Here is a 17,670-nt window from a genome sequence, read left to right as displayed (position 1 = left end):
TTCTCTCAACTTGTGTTTCTCCTTTGAGTAGATAGGAATTGTCTAGAGTTAAGAGGCTGATATAACAAGAACTAAAAATATCTCAAACTCATATCATGTGCTAAACAATCTCAATAATTTTTCTTCCTGTTTTTTTCTTTCTTTAGTACAACATCTGTTATTATTATTATTATTATTTTCAGTTATAGTGCAGAATTTGCAAGTTTTCAAGGAAAGTTATCCACATACTCCATAAAGGTAGAGTTAAAAGTGCTATGAGCCACTGTATTTCCCCAGTACCTGGCATAGTCTACAGCATATTGTACACAATTAAAAAAAAAAAAAAAAGCCTAATGAATGAGAGGCCTATCAGAATGTCCCTTTATTATATTATTATTATACTATTATTATACTGGAAGCTCTGGTAGCATAGTGCCTAGGGCACTTGACTGCTAATCAGAAGGCTGGCGGTTCAAACTCACCAGCCACTCCTCGGAAGGAAGGTTGGGCAATCTACTTCCGTAGTGATACCACCTCGGAAACGCAAGGAGGGGTGGCTATGAGTCAGGGCCAACTAGACAGCACACAACAACAACATTATTATACTATAAATTATATAATTTTTTATTATACCAAAAGTATAATAATTGTCATTTATGCACTGAGCCAGTCCCTTCATTAAATATCAGCCTTCATTTCGACTAAGCAAAGGATGGCCTCCTTAAGTCAACAAGACCCCATTTCCTCTGGCCTGTCTGCCTCAACTCCATGAGTGGACACTCAGGAATTCAAAGTGCTAAAGGCATGTGAGTATCCCTGGGTAGTACGGCCAACACTCTCACTGCCAACTGAAAGGTTGGTTACTCCAGTCCACACAGAGGTGTCTTGGAAGAAAGGCCTAGCTACTTCTACTTCTGAAAAACCAGCCACTGAAAACCCTAGGGAGCACAGCTTTACTCTGACACATGTGGGGTCACCATGATTTGTAACTGACTTAACGACAGTGGTGTTTGTGTGGGTTACCCTGCCACCCCAGCTTTTAGGAGAATTTATAATAAAATTATGAGAGTTTTTCTGCATTCCATATCTATTAGAAGAGACTTTGCTCTACGTACTTCATTTTTCAACCTCTGTAAAACACAAAGATGCTATTCTCAAAATAAATACGGAAAAATCTATAAAAAGCACCTGGCTTTGACAGTGCTGCAAGTGAACAAACTTTTGTGCCTGTGTCATTTTGGTGACTACACATATTTTCATACAGGTCACATGGCTAACTTTGTCAGCCCCAGGAATGAAAGAAGGGGAACTTTACTCTTTTTCTCTCTAAGTGCAGTGCTGGCAGCCATCCAGTGAATCCAGCGTGTGCAGACCATCAACCAGGATTGTTTTTTTCTTTGGGGTACTACACAATCACGGTCTATATGTTTAAGCTGGCTGAATGACAGCACATCCTTCAAAGTACTATGTTCAATGTACTACCTTGTCATCAAGTCAGCTCTGACTCATGGTAATCTCATGTACAATAGAATGACATGCTGTCTGGTCTTGTACCATCTTGACATTGCTGCAACCACTATGCATTTTGAATGCCTTCCAACCAAGAGGGATCATGTTCCAGCACTATATTGAACAATATTTTGTTATGATCCATAAGGTTTTCATTGGCTTGTTTTCAGAAGGAGATCAGACTTTTCTTCCTAGTTTGTGCGAGTGTAGTTGCTCCGCTGAAATCTATCTACCATGGGTGATCCTGCTGGATTTTAAAGACTGATAGCATAGCTTTCAGCATCACAGCAACACACGAACCACCACAGTACAACAAATTGACAGATGAGTAGTAGAATTTACTGTGTAGACCTGAGTTATTTAAAGAAGAAGTGTACCCTCCTAAATATGCCCAGGAAACAGTGAATCATCTTATTATGCTTCAAAAATCCTTCCCAGAAAAACTGCCCCCAAGAAGATGATCTAAAGTGATAGGTGAAGGCCCAGAGAGTAAATCTCAATTTGCAACTACAACTCCATTACATCTCATCTATTGGGCGCTTACCTAGTAACTTAATGTCACTGACTTTCAATTTTCCCTTCTGTAAAACCAAGATAATAACACCAATCATGTGGAACTGTTGTATAGAATACATAATACACAGTATTTAACATGATTTTAGACTCATAAGAGTTGATCAATACACTCGCTTATGTCAATTTCCTTATATATCCACTGACCACTTGACCCTCACTTCTTTTGAAGCCTCCAGCTGCTTGTTTGGAGCCAGTGGAAGAGCCTGGGTGTGGCAGTCAAAAAATGTGGATTTGAGTTGCAGTAATACCCTTCTTTGACAAAGTGCTTTTTAGATTTAGCAAATGAAAATATAGGGGGGCTCCTGTATTTTATCTGGAAGCCCTACTCATAGATTGTGTGACCTTGAGCAAGTCATCCAACAGCTTCAATTTTATCATCTGTAAGAATATTATTATTATTATCGCCTTTAGGACCATTTATTATATACTACAGATTTAAATCATTTTATCCTCACAGAAACTTTATAAGCTAATTCTATTACTCCTCTTTTGAGATGATAAAACTAAACCACAGAGAAGGTATGTTACTAACCCATGTTCACACAGCTAGTAAGTATTTGAACAAGGTTTTGAACCACATGTAACTAGAGATGTCATTGAGTCGATTCTGACTCATGGTGACCCCATATGTGTTAGAGTAGAATTGTGCTTCACAGAGTTTTCATTGGCTGGTTTTTTGGAAGTAGATCATCAGGCCTTTCTCCCAAAACATCTCTAGGTGGATGTGAACTTTCAACCTTCCGAGGTTACTACCGTTGGTTAGTAACCAAGTGCTTAACCATTTTCACCACCCAAGGACTCCCACTGTGTTGTACTGCCTTTTTTATATGTAGTTATACTTTCATCAAATATTGAATCCATGTGAGAAAAGCAGATAATATAGTCTTCCTGTTGTTGTTGTCATGTGCCGTCAAGTCGGACCCAACTCACAGCGACCACTCCTTGGGTTTCCGAGGCAGTATCACTATGTAAGTAGATTGCTCCATCTTCCTTCCAAGAAGAGGCTGGTGGGTTTGAACTGCCAGGTTTCTGGTTAGTAATCAAGTGCCTTAGCCACTATGCTACCAGAGCTCCCAATATAGTCTTAGTATAATCCTAATAAATCTCTTTTTCCCATAAAGCTCAGACTAATGGAATCAAATTTAAAGAAGCACAGTTAAACTACCAAAAAGAATTAAAAAGACCCAATCAAATCCACATCTCCTGCAGCTCCACCCACTGAGTAAGGACCACCACTTGCTTCTGCACCAATTGACCAACAATAGATGGCAACCAACAGCAGCCCAACTAACCCTGTGTACACACTCTTATTCTCTATCACACCCACCAGAAGACAGGTGGTGAGTGCCTAAGTGCTGCCAACTAGTAAATAAAGGAGCACAGTACCCTGCTCATTCAGATATAGCAAAAGAAAAGAAAACAAAAAAGAATCTTGGGTGAACCACACCAAGAAACAATCACAAATTAAATATAAATACAATGACATCACAATGTCTTGGAGACAACTGAACAGCCTGGTCCACACAAAGAAGCAAGATAAAGGAGTACAAACAAGGGACCAGGATACAGACCAAGAAACCCCCCCTCCCCTCCGAGGAAGAAGCAGCACTGGAACTGTCTGATAAGGACTTCAAAAGAATCATATTTAGATACCATCAACAGATTGAGAGATAGATTAAGGAAAACCCAGGTAAACTCTAGAATAACTTAGGAAAACAACACAAAAACAAACTGACAAAATAAACAAAAAAATTAGAAATGATACAAAACAATAGAAATCCAGAAGTTTAATACTAAAATTTGAGAAATGGATAACACATTGAATGGGCAAAAGAATAGAATTGAATTAATGGAAGACAGAATTAGTGAGATTGAGGACAAATACCTTGATACTACTTTGTTAAGGGATCATTCAGACAAAAGATCAAAACTAAATGAAGAAAACCTAAGATTCATGTGGCATAGCATCAAGAGGAATAACTCACGTGTATATGAAATTCCCAAACAGGAAGAGACAAATAAAACCACAGAGAAAATTGTCAAAGATTCATTGGAAAAGAATTTCCCTAATATTATGAAAGATGAGAAGATAATCCATTCAACAAGTTCAAGAACCCCAAACAGGATAGACCTTGACAGAAAATCACCAAGACCAGACAAAGAAAGAAACCTAAACACAGCACAGGAAAAATGAAAAGTTATATACAAAATGTAACAATAAGACTAACCTCTGATTTCTCAGCAGAAACATTCAGGTGAGAAGGCAATGGGATGATATATGTATAAAATCCTGAAAGAAAACAAAAATCCAACCAAGAATTATATACCCAGCAAAACTGTCCCTCAAATATAATGGTGCAATTAGGACACTTCCAGATAAACGGAAATTAAGTGAATCTGTTAAAACTAGAGCAAACTTATAAGAGATGCTAAAGGGAGAGGGAGAGAGAACAGTAGACAACTGATGATTAACACACATGATGACATAACCCAGAAACCAACCTAGTTATAGAAGTATCTAAAGTAAAATAAGTTTACAAGGCTGTAAACAGGGAACCAAAGACATTAATTGGTAACTGAGGATGACCACAAACCAAAAAGAGGGAATAAATCGTGTAAGAACAGAACATCAAATAGTGAGGACGTCAAGACAACTGCAAGATAGAGCAGACTATTCTAAACTTGGGAAGAAAATTATAAATCATAGGGTAATCTGAAAGAAAAATAATAAACCTTCACATCAAAATAAATGTGATGTACTCCATCACATAAGTAAAATAAAGGAAAAGAAACACATGATCATATCAATAGATGCAGAAAAGACATTTGATAAAATCCAACACCTGCTCCTGATAAAGCTCTCAGAAGAACAGAAATAGAAGGGAAATTCCTCAATATAATAAAGGACATATATACAAACCAACAGACAACATTATTCTCAGTGGAAAGAGACTGGAATCTTCTTGTGAATGGGAACCAGAAAAGGATGCCCTCTATTACCACTTCTATTCAACACTGTATTGGAAGTCCTAGACAGGGCAATAAGGCAAGAAAGGGAAATCAAACGTATCCAAATTGGTAGGGAAAAAGTTAAACTATCCCTATTTGCTGATGATATGATCCTATACATAGAAAACCCAGGAGACTCAGCAAGAAAACAATGGAAACTTATTGAAAGATTTACACAGTGGCAGGATTGAAGATCAACATAAAAAATCAGTTGGATTCCTCTACACCAGCAAAAATATCTCTGAAAAGGAAATAAAGAAACCAATACCATTTAAGAAAGCTACAAAAAAGAGAAAATACTTGGAAATAAATCTTACCAGGGACACAAAACACCTATACAAAGAAAACTATAAAACACTACTTCAAGAAACTGGAAGAGATCTACATAAATGGAAGAACATACTATACTCATGGATAGGAAGACTGAACATTGTGAAAATGTCCATACTACCCAAAGTAATCCATACATTCAATGCAATCTTGATCCAGATCCCATCAACATTCTTTAAGGACATTGAAAAATCAATCACTAATTTTATATGGAAAGGAAAGAGATCTCAGATAAGCAAAGCACTATTGAATAAGACAAAGTAAGAGATCTCACATTCCTAGATCTCAAAATCTACTTTATAGCCACTGTAGTCAAAACAGGATGTTATTGGTACAACGACAGACCCATAGACTAAGGCAACAAAATTGAGAACGCGGAAATAGAGCCATCCACCTATGGTCAGCTGATCTTTGACAAAGGGCCAAAATCCATTCAATGTGGAAGAGATAGCCTCTTCAACAAATTGTGTTCACAAAACTGGATATCCATGTGCAGAAAAATGATACAAGATGCATACCTCACATCATTCACAAAACTAACTCAAGATGGATCAAAGATTTACATGTGAAATCTAAAACTATAAAGTTCCTCAAGGAAAAAATAGGGGCAAATTTAGGGGCCCTGATTTATAGCATAAATAGACTGTTGAGTATAACCCAAGATGCACAGACTGCAAAAGATAAACTAGATGATTGTTGTTGCTGTCGTTGTTAAGTGCCGTCGAGTCATTTCCGACTCATAGTGACCCCAGGCACAGCAGAACGAAACACTGCCTGGCTTTTTATCCCCTTTCTCCTGCTCTTCCAGCCTGCTTCTCTGGGCGGGCCTGAGTTGCCTCTCCTCACCTAATCCCTTCGGCTGACTGCTCTTCTCTCTGGCTTCCTGGCTTTTAATCCCCTTTCTCCTGCTCTTCCCGCTTGCTACTTTGGGCATCCCTGAGTTGTCTCTCCTCACCTGTAACACCTGTAACCATTTCCTTTTTGACAACTTCCAATTTTCCACTTCTCAAAGAATTGGCCAGGGAAAACCTTATGAATAGCAAAGAAATACTGTTTGGTACATTACATCTACAAACTAGATGATTGCAACCTTCTAAAAGTTAAATTTTTACGTGCATCAAAAGAGCTCGCCAAAAGGACTAAATGGAGAGCTTACAGACTGGGAAAAAACATTTTGCAATGACATATCTGACAAGGGATTTATTTCTAAAATTTATAGAAAACTTTAACACCTCAACATCAAAAAGACAAACAACCCAATTTAAAAAATAGGCAGAACACATGAATAGACACTTCACCAAAGAAGATATTCAGGCCAACAAACACGTGAAGTTATGTTCGTGATCATTAGCATTAGAGAGATACAAATCAAAATAACAATGAGATACAATCTCAACCCAGCACTAATAGCTAAGTTCAACAAGATAGAAAATAGCAAATGCTGGTGAGGATATGGAGAGATTGAGACTCTCATACACTTCTGGTGGGACTGTGAAATGATCCAACCACTGTGGAAATGAGTATAGCAATTCATCAAAAAGTTGGAAATAGAAATACCATTTGATCCAGCAATCCCATTCCTGAAAAAGTAAGAGCCAGGACAGGAATAGATATAGGCACACCCATGTTTATCATGGCACTATTCACAACAGCAAAGAGATGGAAACCTAAGCACCCATTAATGGAGGAATGGATAACCAAACCATGGTACATACACACAATGTAATATTATGCAATGATACAGAATAATGTAGAATCTGAGAAACACCACATAAGATGGATGAAATTGAAGGACATTATGCTGAATGCAATAATCACAGAAGGACAAATATTGTATTAGTCCACTATTGTAAAGAGTCAAGGAAAGGTTTATACATAGAAGGAAACTTTCCTTAGTGGTTACCAGGGATGGGAGGGAAAAGGAGGGAAAATTGCTAGATAGGTAAGAGACAAGTATTGATTTGGGTGAAGGGAAAGGCAATGTACCAAAACAAGTGACCAACACAGTAACACTAAGGAAAAGACACAGAAAGGTACACAAGAGGTACAGACAACAAAGATAAACACTTTTCACATATACAGCACTGCATTATCAGTAATAACCAAAATTAAACATAGGTAGATAGGCTGAATGGTCCTATACATCTAGGCAGAAGGGAATATTCCCAGGACCACTTATAAGGTTAGCAGATGATATTTCTACCTACATATTTGCATGTGCTGTAAGAATGTGCATATAAATAGAAGTAACATGGGGAAAAGTTATGATAGTTTCTTAGCCACAGCCAACGACCCTGAGGGAGCAAGTAGTTATACCTGCAGGCTCGGGACCATGGTTGCAGGGGACGTCAAGCTCAATTGGAATAGCATATTACACAAAAACGTTGTTCTATATTCTACTTTGGTGAGTAGCGACTGGGGTCTTAAAAGCTTGCAAGCAGCCATCTAGATGTAACAATTTGTCTCTTCTTGTCCGAGCAAAGATGAATGAAGAAAACCAAAGACTCATGGAAACAATTACTCCAAGGGACTACTGGACCATGTGAACCTCAGCCTACATGACAATGAGACCAGAAGAACTAGATGGTGCCCAGCTACTACTGTCAACTACATGGAATGTGATCAATGCCAGAGATCCTGGGTGGAGTGAGAGAAAAATGTGGAATGAAACACAAAATCATAAAAAAGACCAGGCTTACTCGTCTTGATAGAGACTGGAGAAACTCTGGAGACTATGGCCTCTAGTCACCATTCAGACCTGGAATTGAATTTACCTCCAAGGCTTCTGGCCAAACAAGAGGCTGGCATATAAGGTGAACATTTACACTAGGTAGTTACACTCCTTAGAACAACCAATCATGGGAGATCAGAAAGGCAGTAATTGCACAAGGAGATAGCTCAGGGGGCAAGTAAGCATAGGAAAGAAGCACACAGGGAAGAGGTAACTACAGGGAAGAAGTGGGAAGGGAGCTGTTACATTATGGGGATTGCAGTCAATGTCATGAAACAAAATGTGTATGACTGTTGTGTGGAAAATGAATTTACTGTGTAAACTTTCACTCAAATCACCGACACACACACACACACACACACACACAAAGAATTAAAAAAAAGAAAAGTGATTAAAGAGAGCCCAAATATCTCATCTATAGAACATTTATCAAAATTATTTTCCTTTCCAGCCCCTTTCTTAGACCCAACTTCTTCTCAGGGGCTTCTCTCCTCAACAATTCCTGGAAAACAATTTTCCTCTTCACCCCTAGAATGTGAATTGTTTGTCCTATTCTTCCCTCATCTTTGTTTGCCCATGCCATTGTTATGTAGATTCGCTTGGCCTCTCTCCTAGAACAAAGAGTCAATATTTTTCAGAAGAAAAGAAAAGGAAAATTAGGCTGGCAGTTTCAAAATTTGGCAGGCTGAGTGAGTTGTTCAAGTTTATGTATATTCCTATGTTAATGAATTTTGTCTTTTTACAATAGATACTCATTAAAAGTTAATTTTCTTGTGTCTTTTCTTATATTTGTCCATATTTTGCCTACTGTTATAGAGTCCCTAGCCACCTCATGGCTCCACCTCAGTATTTAATGTATGGCTTGACAGGTACTTGAGGTGCTTGGAAAGAGGAACTTTGAGGTCCATGGTTATTGAACTGACATTTCTGGGTTAGACTGAGAAGAGTGAGAATAGGACAGCCCGGAGAATAAACAAGAAAAGATGTTTCCAGGGAATGAAGGGGCAACAGAGAGACAAAATATAATACAAGAAAATGTCCTCCTCAAGTAGGAAGGCTTTGGAAGTCCAAATCTGTCTGTATCTTTGGCTTCTAAAGGCCGATGAGTTCTGTGTGATACCAGCTATAATCAAGTTGATTCCAACTCATGGCAACCCCATGTTTGTCAGGGCATGTGCTCCACAGGGTTTTCAATGACTGATTTTTCAGAAGTAGATCACCAGCCCTTCCTTCTGAGGTACCCCAACCTTTCAGTTAGCAGCTGAGAGTGCTAAGTATTTGCACCACGTAGGGGGTCTTCTAAATGGTAACAGAATGGATATCCAAGGAATCTGTTTGTGGCCAGCAGGCCAAAACTGTCTTCCTGACTTCTGTTCAATAACAAGATCAACACTTGAAAGTGTACATCTGGGGTTAATATGTGCTTTATTGGCTGTTCATTCTATAGCACTTGTGAAACACACATTTTTTCCACCTTGGTCCTTAGCAAAAACCAAATTCACTGTCATCAAGTTGGATCCGACTCAAAGCGACCCCTCCTTGGTTTCTGAGGTGGTATCTCTACAGACATAAATTGCCCAATCTTCCTTCTGAGGAGTGGCTGCTGGGTTTGAACTGCCAGACTTCTGGTTAGCAGTCAAATGCCTTAGGCACCCAATCCCCTAAAAACAAGACATTTCAAATTCAGGTCTTGAATGTCATAAGCATACACACACACACACACACCCACACACACATTTTTTAGTGAGTTCTACAGTAAATTCTTGTCTTACTTTTCTTTGATCACTTCTGAAAGCTCATAGATAAATCCTTGTATCATTTCATTATATTGTTTTTCTTAGTTTCCTTTTGATGTGTGGATGCCACAGTCAACAAATCTCCTTAGCAAATGGGAAACAATAATAGACCTCAGGTATTTTATAGCGACATTACCAATTTTTATTCTCAAACTAATTTCAAAGTTGGTCTTTTTTTTTTTTTTTTCCCTAATTGTGCTTTGGGTGCAAATGTACAAAGCAGATTTCTCTTACATTCAAAAGTTCAAGTACATTTGATATCACAGCCCGATTACAACCCCCAACCATAAAATCTCTCCTCCCCTCTCTTCTCCCTGTGACTACCCCCTCCCTGTGTCCTTCTTATCTATGCATTCCTGTATGTCTACCTCTATGTGAATGCTACCCCTCTAATATCTCATGGTTGATTGATCTAAGGGGTGCATCTCTCTAGGGTAGGTGAGTACATCTGTCTGGGATAGGTGATCTGCATCTAGGTCTTTCTGTGGTTGGGCTGAGAGAAAATCCATGGAAGTGAGTCCATTTCTAGACCTGAAGGATAAGCTGGGGCCATAGTCTCAGTGTTTCCACCAATCTCTATCCAACTAGTAATTCTGGTCATTTTTGTGTTTTTTTAATTTTGTTCCACATTTTTCCTCCCACTCTATCCAGGATCTCCAATTTTGATCCATATCTGAGTGGTTGGCATTGGTAGCCAGGTACCATCTAGTTCTTCTGGTGTCAGGGTTGTGAAGGCTGAGGTCCTTGTGGTCCATCACATCTTTAGACTAATTGTTTCCAAATGATTTTTATTTTCTTCACCCTTCTTTGCTCCAGATGAGAGGAGACCAATAGTTACACCTTGGACAACTGCTCAAAAGCTTTTAAGACCCCAGTTACTACTCACCAAAGTAGGATGTACAATAAGATTTTTATGTATTATGTTGTAATGCCCATTGAGCATAAGGTGCCCCAAGGCTATGGTCCTGAGCCCACAGGCCTGGTGATTTTCTCTCTCAAAGTGTTTGGTTATCTCTGAGAAGCTACTCCAACCCTGTCCTCTGTTACTTCTGTAAGGTATGTGGTAATTTTGTAGCACAACTGCATATGTAAGATTATCTTCAACCAAATCTATCCTTGGTTTTGGGTTTATTCCTGTTTGCCTACCCCTACCTGATCTTCTCACCTGTCTACGCATTTACTCATAGCTCAGTATTTGGTGCTAGTGGTAATGCAGTATTATGCATGTGACAGTATTTGTTTCAGTTGTCTATATTTTTTGTGTGCACGTTTCTGTTTCCTCCTTTTCCCCAGTGCTACCATGTTACCCAGTGTTACCACAGAGTCTTTCCATATTGCCCCTCCCCTCACCCAAATCAATATGTGACCCCCAACTAGTCCAAAATGTCCTCTCCACATTCTTCCCAGCCCTGGTAACCCAAAAAAGTAAATTTCGTTCCCTGAGTAATCCTTTCCTTGACTTTTTACAATAATAGACTCATACAATATTTGTCCTTCTGCAGTTGACGTACTTCACTCAGCATAATGTTCCACAAATTCATCTACTTTGTGAGATGATTCGTATATTCTTCATTATTCTTTAATGTTGCATAGTATTCCATTGTGTGAATGTACACCATGGTTTGGTTATCTATTAATCTGTTAATGGGCATTGAGGTTGTTTCCATCTCTTTGCTATTGTGAATTGTGCTGTGATAAACATGGGTGTGCATATGTCTATTTGTGTCTTGGCTCTCACCTCTTTAGGGTATAGTCCTAGGAATGGAATTGCTAGATCAAATGGTATTTCTATTTTCACTTTTTTTAAGGAAACACCATACCTTTTTCCACAGTGGCGGTACCATTTTGCAGTCCCACCAGCAGTGTATGAAAGTTCCAATCTCTCCGTACCCTTGCCAGTATTTGTTATTTTCTGTCTTGTTGAACTTTGCTATTATTGTTGGGGTGAGAAGATACCTCATCATTGTTTTGATTTGCATTTCTCTAATAGCTAGTGATTGTGAGCGTTTCCCAATGTGTTTTTTGGCCTCCTTCTTTATCTTTAGTGAACTGTCTGTTCATGTCCTTTGCCCATTTTTGAACTGTATTGTTTGTCTTTTTGGTGTTGAGGTGTTGAAGTTTTCTGTAAATTTTGGAGATAAGTCCACTGTCAGATGTGTCATAGCCAAACATTTTTACCCAATCTGTAGATTTTTTTTTTTTTAAACCTTTCAGGAGTCTTTGAATGCACATAAGAATTTAATTCTTAAAAGGTCCCACTCATCTAGTTTCTATTCCACTGCTTGTGCATTTGGGGTTATGCTAGACTGTCATCTATTTACACCATAAATTAGGGCCCCTAGATTTGCCCATTTTATCTTTGATGAACTTTATAGTATTGGGTTTTACATTTAAGTCTTTGATCCAACTTGAGTTCATTTTTGTGTATGTGGTGAGATATGGGTCTTGTTTCATTTTTTTGCAAGTGAATATCCACTTCTTCCAGCACCATTTATTAAAGAGGCTATCTCTCCCACATTTAATGGATTTTGGCTCTTTGTCAAAGATCAGCTGTCCATAAATGGGTGGGCTTATTTATGAGTTTTCAATTCTGTTTAATTGGTCTATTTGTCTATCATTGTACCAATACCATGCTGTTTTGACTACTGTGGCTGTATAATAGGTTTTGAGATCAGGGAGTGTGAGACCTCCTAGTTTGTTTTCCTTCTTCAGTAGTGCTTTGTTTATCTGAGATTTCTTTTCTTTCTGTATGAAATTAGTGATTGCTTTTTCCATGTCCTTAAAGAACGTTGATGGAATCTCAATCAGGATTGCATTGAATGTATAGATTGCTCTGGGTAGTATTGACATTTTCACAATATTCAGTCTTCCTATCCATGACCCACCCACCAGCCACTCCTCAGAAGGAAGGTTGGGCAATCTACTTTCGTAGTGTTATCACCTCGGAAACCCAAGGAGGGGTTGCCATGTGTCAGGTCCGACTTGACAGCACATAACAACAACAACAGTCCATGACCATGGTATGTTCTTCCATTTATATAGATCTCTTGTAGTTTCTTGTAGTAGTGTTTTGTAGTTTTCTTTGTATAGGTCTTTTGTGTCCCTGGTTAAATTTATTCCTAAGTATTTTATCTTTTTGGTAGGTATTGTAAATGGTATTGTTTTCTTTATTTCCTTTTCAGAGGTCTATTTTTTGATGTGGAGAAATTCAACTGATTTTGTATGTTGACATTGCATCCTGCCAGTTTGCTGAACCTTTGTATTAGTTCCAGTAATTTCTTTGCTGAGTCTCTTGGGTTTTCTATGTAACAGATCATGTCATCTGTGAATAGAGATAGCTTTATTTCTTCTTTGCCAATCTGGATGCCTTTTATTTCTCTTTCTTGTCTTATTGCCCTTCCTTATAGGACCTTCCAATACAATGTAAAATAGAAGTGTTGATAGAGGGTATCCATATCTGGTTCCTGTTTGCAAGGGGAATGCTTTGAGTCTTTTTTCCACTGAGAATAATGTTGGCTATTGGTTTTGCATATATGCCCTTTATTATGTTGAGGATCTTCCCTTCTATCCCAATTTTACTTAGAGTTTTGTATAGGAATGAGTGTTGCATTTTATCAAATGCCTTCTCTGCATCAATTGATATGATTTCATTGTTCTTTTGTTTTATGTGATGTATTACATTGATTATTTTTCTAATGTTAAACCATCCTTGACTAACTGGTTTGAATTCCAGTTGACGATGATGTGTTATTTTTTTGATGTGTTGTTGGATTCTGTTAGCTAGGATTTTGTTGAAAATATCTGAGTTTATATTCATGAGGGATATTGGTTTGTAGTTTTCCTTTTTAGTAGTGTCTTTACATGGTTTTGGTATCAGTGTTATGCTTGCTTCATAGAATGAATTTAGGAGTATTCCATCATTTTCTATGTTCTTGAATAGTTTGAGTAGGATTGGTGTCATCTCTTCCCTGAACGTTTGATAGATTCTCCAGTGAAGCCATCTAGGCCAGGGCTTTTTTTTTTTGTGGCTAGTTTTTTTATGACCTGCTCGATTTCTTCTTTTGTTATGGGTCTGTTCAAGTATTCTATCTCAGTCTGGGTTAATTTAGGTATGGCTTGTGTTTCTGGAAATTTGTCCATCTCTTCTAAGTTCTTGAATCTGTTAGAGTACAGTTTTTCATAAGATTCAGTTATTATCTTTTTTCAGTTAGTTCTGTTGTGATCTCACCCTTTTCATTTATTATTCATGTTATTTGCATCTTCTCTTTTTTCTTTGTTAAATTTGCCAGTGGTTTGTTAATTTTGTTAATCTGTTTGAAGAACCACTGTGGTAGTTCAGATTGTGTGTCAACTTGGCTGGGGCTGGCTTAGTGGCTGGGCAGCTGGATTTAGTATTCCCCATGATGAGATTGGTAATCAACACCATGGTGGAATCTACTGAGAGCAGCTGAGTAGCTGCTTTAGGGAATGTGGTCTGCTTATTGTACATAATCAGAAGCCTTGGGAAATGGTCTCCAGCTTATGGCATGCTTGGACCCTGCATGTAGCTGTGTCATTGTTCAGCAGCCTGCCATGTTCTGCCGACCTTGGGACTTACAATGGACTTGAATTAATGGCCTGCCATGTGGTTTGGTAACATTGGGATTGTGCCTTTTTATTTGTCAACCTTGGGCTTGTTAGCCTCAGCAGCCAGCAGCTGACTGAGTGAAGAAAACCCTCTAGCTCCAGTGGGCCGAGAGCAGGAGGCAGAGCTTAAGCCTAAGGTGGAGGGGCTTTCACACAGCCCCTACAGCCTGGCACTTTGAACTTGGACTTAAAGCCTCCAAATTGTAAGAATAAACTCCTGTTTGTTAAGGCCATACCATTTGTGGTATATTCTTGTCAGAGCGGCACTAGGTAACCAGAACAACCACCTTTCTTGTCTTGTTAATTTTCTCTACTTTTTTTCTTTTGCTTCATTTATTTCTGTTCTTTATTTTTTTCTTACTTTTGGACACTGTAGGCTTCTTTTGTTGCTCTTTTTCTAATTGTTGAAGTTATTGAGTTAAAGTGTTGATTTTGATTCTTTCTTCTTTTGATGTGTGTATTTACTGCTATAAAATGACCTGTGAGTGCTGCTGTGGTTGTGTCTCTAAGGTTTTGGTAACTTGTTTCTCATTTGTTTCTAGGATTTTTTTTTTTTTTTTAAATTTCACACTTCTTTTGTCACCTGGTAGTTTTTGAGCAGTATATTATTCAGTTTCCACATATTTGATTTTTTCCCTTGGTCTATCATTGATTTCTAATAGTATAGCATTGTGATATGAGAAAATGGCTTGTAGTATTTCAATGTTTTTAAATTTATTGAGACATGTTTTGTGGCCTAACATATGATCTATTCTGGAGAATGATCCGCGTGCACTGGAGAAGAATGTGTACTGTGATTTTTTTGGGTGAAGTGCTCTTTATGTCAATGAGGTCAAGTTGGTTGAGTGTGTTTTTGAGTTCTTCTGTATCTTTGATTTTTTTTTCTAGTTGTTCTGTCATTCCTTGAAAGTAGGGTGTTAAAGTCTACTAATATTGTAAAGTTGTCTATTTTTCCTTTCAATTCAGTTAATAGTTGCTTTATGTATTTTGAAGCTCCTTCATTGTGTGCATAAATATAGTAATGTTCTCTTAGTCAATTGACACTTTTAACATCATATAGTGCCTTTCTTTGTCATTTATGGTGGTTTTTACCTTGAAGTCTATTTTATCAGAAATTAATATTGCCACTCCTGCTCTTTTTTGGTTACCATTAGCTTGCTGTCTTTTTTTTCCCCATCCCTTGACTTTTAATTTATTTTTATCTTTGTGGTAAAGTGGGTCTCTTGGAGGCAGCATATTGATGGGTCTTCCTTCCTTATCCAATTTGACACTCTCTTTCTCTTGACTGGTACATTTAGTCTATTCACCTTCAGTGTAATTAAAGATAAGCATGAATTTACTGCTGTCATTCTATTGTGTTTTTGTTGTGTTCTTGGTGATTTCTTTGTTCCAAATACTTTTCTATGGTGAGTTCATTTTGTCAGCAAGTGTTTTTTCTCTTTTCTTCATTATTGTTAGTTTTGTGCTTACTAAGCCCCTGTGATTGTTGTCTTCTTTATTTGGGTAGAAGGATTGTTAATTTTCTTTGTGGTTACTCTGAATTAAATTCTTATCTCCCTAAGTTTGGACCAGTCTGTTCTATAAAGACATTGTCTTTTCTTACTCTCCATTTAGGAGCTCTGGTAGCATAATGCCTAAGGCACTTGACTGCTAACCAGAAGCCTGGCAGTTCAACTCCACCAGCCATTCCTTCGAAGGAAAGTTGGACAATCTACTTCCATAGTGATACCACCTTGGAAACCCAAGGAGGGGTTGCTATGAGTCAGGTCCAATTCAATGGCACATAACAACAACAACTCGCCATTTGGAAGTTTTGTAATTAAAACTTTTATTCCCTCTACTTGCTTTGTTGCTGGTGTCGTCTGCAGATTGACTCTCCTATTTCTCTAGGTACATTTTTTTGTGAGCTTATTTTGAGAATTTTCTTCTGATTTTGTTTCTAGGTGGTGGCGTCAAGTGTCTTGATTTTAATTTGTTTTTGTCTGTTGTGGGTTCTCTATTGGAAGTACGCTTTTTAGAATTTCTTGTAGGATTGGTCTGGTTTTCACAAATTTCCTTAGTTTGTTTGGGAATGTATTGATTTCACTCTCATATTTGAGGGACAACAACAATCTACCTATCTATCAATTGATATAATATATCCACATAGAGATTATGGAATCATATACAACACTAGGTATATAATTCTTGGTTGGTAATTCTTTCCCTTCAAGGTTTTGTATATGCCATCCCATTGCCTTCTTGCCTGCATGATTTCTGCTGAGAAATCAGAGCTTGGTCTTATTTGTTGTCTGTTATAGGTGACATTTCATTTTTCCTGAGCTGCTCTCAAGATTCTTTGTCATTTGTTTTAGAAAGTTTGATTAGGTATGTCTTGGTGACTTTCTCTTGGAATCTATCCTTTATGGTTTTGTTGAGCTTCTTGGAAGGATGTACTTTCTTCTTTTATGATATGAGAAAATTTTCTGTTGGCAAGTTTTCTACAATTTTTCTTGTTTTTTTTTTTTTTTTTGTCTGTGTGTTTTTCCTCCTCTTGTCTGGTATTCCATTCAGATGTATGTTGTTTCTTTTCATGTCAGCCTGTATTTGTTTTAAATCTTTCTTTTGATTTTTCTTCATAAAGGCTAGTGTCAAGGGATTTGTCTTCTAGCTGGGAAATGCATTCTTTAGCCAGTTCTACTCTACTCTTTTGTTCTTACACTGTGTTATCTATCTCTGTAATTTTAGTGTTTATCTTCTGGACTTCTAATTGCTGTTTTTGTATGAGTTCTAATTGTGTATTAATCTTGTTATTTTGTTCTTGAATGATTTTCCTGAATTCTTCCAGGGTACTGTCTGCCTTCTTGTTGCTTCTGTTTATGGTTTTCTTAAGCTCTTGGAGAATATATATATATAATTACTTATCAGATAGTTCTATTTCTTTTTCTTCCTTGGGGAGATATCCTAATTCTTTAGCCTGAGCATTTGTTTCTACTATCTTCCCTGTTTTTTTTTTTTTTTTGCTTGATTTGAGGTTGTCTGTTCAGAAACCCAGGGAGGGGTCACTATGGCTCACAACTGACTCCATGGCAATGAGTTTAGCTTCATTTGGTTGTTACCTAGACATTTGGAAGT

This window comes from Orycteropus afer, unplaced genomic scaffold (assembly GCF_000298275.1).
Source record: "Orycteropus afer afer isolate SDZICR_OR568_19922 unplaced genomic scaffold, OryAfe1.0 scaffold00149, whole genome shotgun sequence".
NCBI classification, from domain to species: domain Eukaryota; kingdom Metazoa; phylum Chordata; class Mammalia; order Tubulidentata; family Orycteropodidae; genus Orycteropus; species Orycteropus afer.
This window is presented reverse-complemented; position numbering follows the sequence as displayed.